This window comes from Elephantulus edwardii, unplaced genomic scaffold (assembly GCF_000299155.1).
Source record: "Elephantulus edwardii isolate Elephantulus edwardi_28Jun2011 unplaced genomic scaffold, EleEdw1.0 scaffold00017, whole genome shotgun sequence".
Classification (NCBI taxonomy): domain Eukaryota; kingdom Metazoa; phylum Chordata; class Mammalia; order Macroscelidea; family Macroscelididae; genus Elephantulus; species Elephantulus edwardii.
In genome coordinates this window covers 19,159,509-19,166,805 of record NW_006399767.1, presented here as the reverse complement: position 1 = coordinate 19,166,805, position 7,297 = coordinate 19,159,509, and positions in this window count along the sequence as shown.

The window sequence follows — 7,297 nt, the reverse complement described above, 5'->3', positions numbered from 1 at the left end:
CAGCCAGAGTCTGTTGTGATATACGCAGTCTAATGCCTTTACATAGTAAATGAAATACAAATAGATATTCCTCTGACTTGCTAAAGCAATCCGCTTAAGGTACTATTACAGCCAATTTAGATTACGCTTGAAAAATAGTGAGGGAGCATGAAGATGACTAACTCTGAACTCTACTAACTCCACAATAGAAAACTGTCCCCATCAAGAGCATCCACAACACAACACCAATTCTCATGAGGTCAGACATGTCCCCACACTCCACCTATTTCTATTAGTTCTAACGCCAATCCTGTTGCTCTACTGGGTCTGAAATCCATTGCAGAAGCTACACAAACTTCATAGAACCTGCAGTGTTAAGGGTATATACTCAAAATGGCTTTTCTCGCCATTGACTTGGGCTTTGTCATGTAGATGGGCAGGATATATGAATAGGGGGTTAGCCTAGCCACAAGGGAATTGGCTAGGCTTGCCATTAAATTGGACATATTCAGTGGCAAATTTTGGGGAATTTCACCACCAGCCAAGAAAAAGCAGAGCATACAGAGTTTATGTTCTACAGGGACAAAAATTTCTGTGCAACTTGGACTGAGACCTACAGGACAGCAGCAGGACCAAAGACGACATGAGACAGAGCTGAGCTTGGGACTGCTATCGTATGGAACTAGAGCTAGGACCCTTTGCTCAACTTTGTTGGAGGATAGAGGGAGAGCAATAATTGTCAGGACTGAGAGCTTTGTAATGCTGGCCTAAAGCCACAAGTCTGAAGTCTGTGAGCATATTTTGGAAGCTGTCTTGACTGAGTGAGTGTGTCTTGTTGCCAACATGAATGTTAACATTTTGACTTCATAATACATTATTTTTGTGGTCTGTGAGCTATTGCAGTGGGTTTTAAAGGATCCAGTAGACTAGTAATAGTGGTGCTGGGAAGTAGAGAGAGGTGGGGGAAGATGGGGGAAATGTCTGACATCTTGGGAATTGGTTTTGTGTTGTGGATATTGTTGACAGAGACAGTTCCCCTTTGTGCAGTTTGTAGAGGTCAGATATGACCATCCTCATGCTGCCTTTGCTGTTTTTACAGAACTATATTCACAACCATGGGATTTATTTGGAAAGTTAACAGGATACAATTTCATAATCACAGAAGCTTATGAATCATGCTCATAAGCCATTCAACCTTCAGCAGTGCAGCTGTAGATGATTATTATAAAACTCTCTCAGCCCTACTAATTATGGTGTCTCCCCTCCAGTCCTCCAGAAAGCTTGGGCAAAGGCCCCTGGCTCTGGCTCCATAGGCAGCAATCCCATGTCAACTCTGTTTCACATCAAATCTTTGGTTCTCAGATGCAGCCTCTGGTGTTCTTCAGTAAGACTCAGTCTGACTGGCGCAGGAATCTCAGTTCCCAAAAGGCTAATAGTGTATTCTCTGCTTCTTTCTTGCTTGTAGTGAGTTCCCCAAATTTCTGCTGCTAAATTTGTTCAATCTAAACCTAGTGGAATGGTGAAACTAGACAATTTGCTTGTGGATAGACTGTTGTTGTTGTTGTTATGTGCCATCGAGTCGCTTGTGACTCATAGTGACCCTATGTACAACAGCCATAAACCTTGCTCTATCTTGTGCCAATCACACTGTCTCTGACACACCCATCCTGATTACCCCAGTCACTGAATCAATCCACCTCATAGAGGGTCTCCCCCTCTTGTGCTATCCCTCCACCCTCCCAAGCTTGATGTCCCTCTCCAAGGACCTGTCCCTCCTTACAACATGCCCAAAGTATGTTACACGAAGCCCCAGAATCCTTGCCTCCAAGGAACAGCCAGATTTAACTCTCTCTAGGATGAATCTGTTTTCTTGGCAGTCCATGGTACCCTTAACACTCTTCTCCAGCACCACAGTGCAAAGACATCAATTCTCGTTCTATCCTCCTTGGTCATTGTCCAACTCTGTGATGTATAATAAGTGATTGCAAAGGCCATAGCCTGTATTAGATGCACCTTAGTCTCCAGAGTGACACCATTGCTCTTCAGTACCCTGGAGAGGTCTCGGTCCCTAACATTTCCCATCACAATATGTTTTTTTTTATTTCCTGGCTACTGGTGCCAAGAGTGTTGACTGTGGAGCCAAGCAGACTAAAGTTGTTAACAATCTCAATCTCTTCACTATCCATCCTGATGCTGCCAATTGGTCTAGTGGTGAGAATCTTTGTCTTCTTGACATTGAGCATCAATCCATACTGAAGGCTGCAGTCCTTGACCCTCTGCAGCAAGCATTTCAGGTCCTCCTCAGTTTCAGCAAACAGGGTTGTGTCATCTGCATAACACAGATTGTTAATAGATCTTCCACCAATCCTGATGCCACACTTCTCCTCATAGAGCCCAGCCTCCCAGATAATCTGTTCTGCATATAGGTTGAAAAGGTACGGAGATAGGACACATCCCTGGTGTACACCCTTCCCATTTTTGAACCATGCAGTGTTTCCCTGCCCCTGCTCTTTTCTGATGACTGCCTCTTGGTTCAAGTATAGGTTTCACATTAGAATGATCGAGTGTTTTGGGATTCCCATTCTTCTCACACACTCTTTTTGTATATTCTTGCCCAGCCATTTGACAAAGTCAAGGATGATGGTCCAAGAAAGTGTTTCTGAATTACAGACCCAATACACCAAAATACCTCAACATCAAGAATGCAAAGTTCTTATCATTAGATCAATAGGCAGCATCAAGATGGATAAATATTGAAGTTATCAATTACCTCATTTTACTTGAATTCACAATCAACATCTATGGTAGTGGCAGTGAAGAAACCAAAAGGTAGTGTTATACTGAGCAAATTTGCTTTCCAAACCCTCTTTAAAGTGACACAGATCAAGGATATCACTTTAAAGACTAAGAGGTGCCTGATTCAAGCCATGATATTTTCAATTGCTTCATATACATGCAAAAGTTGGACAGTGAATAAGAACGATTAAAGGAAAAATAATACCTCTGAACTATGGTGTTGGTGAAGAGTATTCAATGTACCATGGACTGCCAAAAGATCAAATATGTCTTGGGAAAATGTAATTAAGGTGTTCTTTATAGTGAAAATGGTGAAACTTCATCTCACTTACTTTGAGCATATTAAAAGGAGTGGCAAATTCTTGGGAAAAGATAGCATATTGGAAAAGTAGAAAGTCAGTGAATGAAAGGAAGACCTTCTATAAGATAACTGTTTCAGCTACTGGAACAATAGACTTGAGCATGGTAGAAACGTGAGGATGTCACAGATTAAGGTAAAGTTTTGGTCTGTTCTCATCAGGTCACTGTGAGTTGCAGTGACATCTAAAAACCGCAACACTGCTTCTGACACAGTAGCCCTAGGTACCTAAGACAAATGGGAATTAAAGAACACATAATTGTGCTCATGTGGAACTTGTACAAAGACCGAAAAAAGGTAACTCTTCTAACATAAGAGGGAATGTTTCATCTTTTAAATTAGGGCAAGTGTGTGTCAAGGCCATAACCTTTCACCACATTTATTCATCTTTAAATTGAGTAAATAAGTGGAGGAGCTGGACTGTATGACAAAGAATGCAGCATCAGGATTGGAGAAAGAATCATTAATGACCTGTTGTATACAGGTGATACAACTTTGCTGACAGTAAAGAGGACTTGACATTCTTACTGATGAAGATCAAACTGCAGTCTTCAGTATGGGTTATATCTCAATATAAAACCCTCACAACTGGATTAATAAGTTACATTATGATAAATGGAGAAAAGATTGAGGTTGTCAAGAATTTAATTTTACATGCATCCACAATTAATATCCTTGGGAGACAGCAGTCAATAATCAGACGACTTGCATATTTGCTGTGAAAAAACTCTTTACAATGTTAAAGAGCAAGGATGTGATTTTGAGGAATAAGGTACACTTGACTCATGGTATTTTTGATTGCCTCATATGCACAAGAAAGCTAAACTATGAAGATGAAAACCAAAGAATAGTTTTAATTTATGGCATTGGCAAAGAATATTGACCATTAACATGAACTGTAAGAAGAATGAACAAATAAGTCTTTTTAAAAGAATAGCCAATGCAGATTACAATATGAAATGAGCATAAAAACAAAGCCAAAGTGGAACAAAAAAAAAAAGTGTAGCCAAAATATTCCTCAAAACTGAGAATGGAGAGACTTCATCTGACATATTTTGGACATGTTATTAGGAGGGATGAATTTCTGGAGAACAGTATGTTTGGTAAAGTAGACAATCAGAGGAAAGAGGAAGATTCTCAATGAGATGAATTGACACAGTGTCTTCAACAATGAACTCAAACATGGCAACAAATGTGAAAACATGGTAGGTTGGGACACTATAGCAATCTGTCATTGCTATGAGATGGAACCAACTTTACAGTACCAAACAACAACAGTGACAATATTCTGGCCACCGGCATGCCTTTTTGGCAATTGTTTTGCAATCCAAAGAAATTTGAGTACATTTTCCTTCTCCTGAATCAGTCAGAACGGCTGCATGGTTTTTCTGTGAAGTCCACTGTGTTCAAGGTTTGAGGCATCTCCATCACCACTGTTCATCATGTGACCATTATATAGAGTTCATAAACTTACTTAACCCCAGATACACTATAGACAATATAAACCCTTGCATGAATCATTCTTTGCTAGTGTGAATAACAAACTAGTATATCTTGGAAAAAGCGCAGCCAGAGTGCTCATTGGAGGCAAGGATTACAAAGCTTTCCCTCTCATACTTTGATTTTTTTTGTTTTTGTTTTTGTATTTTTCCCCATGATTTATCTTTTATTGGTTGTTTTAAAGATGTCTCTCCTACTTTGGACATATTGCTAGGAGAGGCTATTCTATGGAAAAGGATATAATGCTTGGAAAAGTGGAGGATGAACGAAAGAGAGAAAGACCCCCAATGAGAAGGATTGACATAGTGACTGCAGCAATAGGTTCAAGTGTGTCAGAGATGGTGAGGATAGCACAGGATAGGATAGGAGTCCCATCCTATCCTATCATAATATCTATATTAACTATACTCTCATACTCAATTCGTAGGTACCTAGAAACAATAAGAGAGTGAACAAACAAGTAAACGTTTGTATTATACAAGTTACTATCTTCTTAAGAATTCGTCTCCATACAGATCCATTCTTTAAGAGTCAGCTCTAAGCACATTTCCTTTTAGCAAGATTAGTCCATGCAAAATCACAGAATGCAAAGCCTACAATTACTTAGTTGCTTTCACAAGCAAGGGATAGAGCCAAGAAGCTGTCACCTTAATCAAATTGTTAAATTATGAGATATGGATGGAGTGATAGGCAGATTCCAGGCTCTAGGACACAAAGTTCCTGGCAATAGGTAAAGCCATTAAAATTCTGACTTTCCCCAGTAATATTAACAAGCTTTAATTGTTGGTAGTATCGAAAGTGTCCATTGCAATGTCCGGTGATGATCAATATAAAATAACATTGTTCTTTATTTCACCTTTATTCACAAATGAATATATTTTCTGGCATTTCTTGCTCCATGTATGTTGTTATTGTTGTTATGTGCCGTCTAGTCGCTTGCGACTCATAGCGGCCCTATGTACAACAGCCCTAATCTGTGCTCTGTCCTGTGCCAATCGCACTGTCTCTGACACTCCCATCCCGATTACCCCAGTCACTGAATCAATCCACCTCATAGAGGGCCTTCCCCTCCTGCGCTGTCCCTCCACCCTCCCAAGCATGATGTCCTTCTCCAAGGACCTGTCTCTCCTCACAACATGTCCAAAGTATGTTAGACGGAGCCTCAGAATCCTTGCCTCCAAGGAGCCACCTGGTTTAACCCTTTTCAGGATGAATCTGTTTGTTTTCCTAGCAGTCTATGGTACCCTCAATACTCTTCTCCAGCACCACAGCTCAAAGGCATCAATTCTCCTTCTATCCTCCTTGGTCATTGTCCAACTCTCTGATGCATAACAAGTGATTGCGAAGACCATGGCCTGTATCAGACACACCTTAGTCTCCAAGGAGACACCATTGCTCTTCAGTACTTTGGAGAGGTCCCTAACGGCAGACTTTCCCATGGCAATGCGCCTTTTAATTTCCTGGCTATTGGTGACAAGAGTGTTGACTGTGGAGCCAAGCAAACTAAAGCTGTGAACAATCTCAATCTCTTCACCATCCATCCTGGATCTAGGTATATTTTGAAGGTACATTGTTGGGATTGACTGACACTCTCAAAAATATTTTATAATATTTAACTAGATTGTTTCAATTGTCATATATTTTTACTGCTTCAAAAACCTAGCAACATAGAATAATATCACCTTTTCAACACATGTTGTTGTTATGTGTCATTGGGTTGGAAACAACTCAGAGCTGACCCTCCAGCAGGCTTTCAGAGGCTATAAATCACGTGGGGGGAGATTGCCCATCTTTCTCCCATGGAATAGCTGGTGGATTCTGTGCGCCTTTGGGTTCGCAGTGCAACACCTTACCCATTAGACCAACTGAGCTCCCTTATCTCAGAACAGGACACCATTATGTTACTACAAACATGTTGCTTCTTAGAGACAAGGATGGTGAACGTTCCTCTCACACACTTTGGGCTCATTATCAGGAGGGTCCATCATGCTGGGAAAGCTATAGGGTCAGTAATGAAGATGATCCTTGACTAGATGGATTGACAAAGTGATTTTAACAATGAACTTGAGTATGAACATGTCACTTCGGTATGTTGTTAATAGAAGGAAGGTAACTTCGGTATGTTGTTAATAGAATCACTGTGAGTTGTAGTCAACTCAATGATTCCTAACAACTACCGTAAGTTTCTAGGCTTTTTGCACTTTGGTTTACATTTCTGTACATGGTCAAAGAATTGTCCTATATTTAATGAAGTTATTGCATAGGGTGGTATATGCGCAAAATACACAAAACAGAGTGCACATATATAACTGGTGAAACCTAAAAAATTTCTTTGGATTCTATCAGTTTCCTGTGCTGGCATTCTACCATAGTTGTGCCAAATATTACATCAAAATCACAGAATCCATATTCTTTATTTGAGTGCATGCCACATGGTGGAAACTCAACAAATGTCCAATAAAAGAATGAAATAATAAAAAAAAGAATAAACACATTGATAAAAGTCATACTTGTAAAATATATATATATATTCAGAAGGAAGACGTTCAAGCTGCTTTGAAGGAAATAGCAAAAAAATAAGGCCCCAGGAATAGATGGTATACCAATTGAAGTATTTCAGATAACAGATGTTGCCCTGGATGTGCTCACCAAGTTGTACCAAGA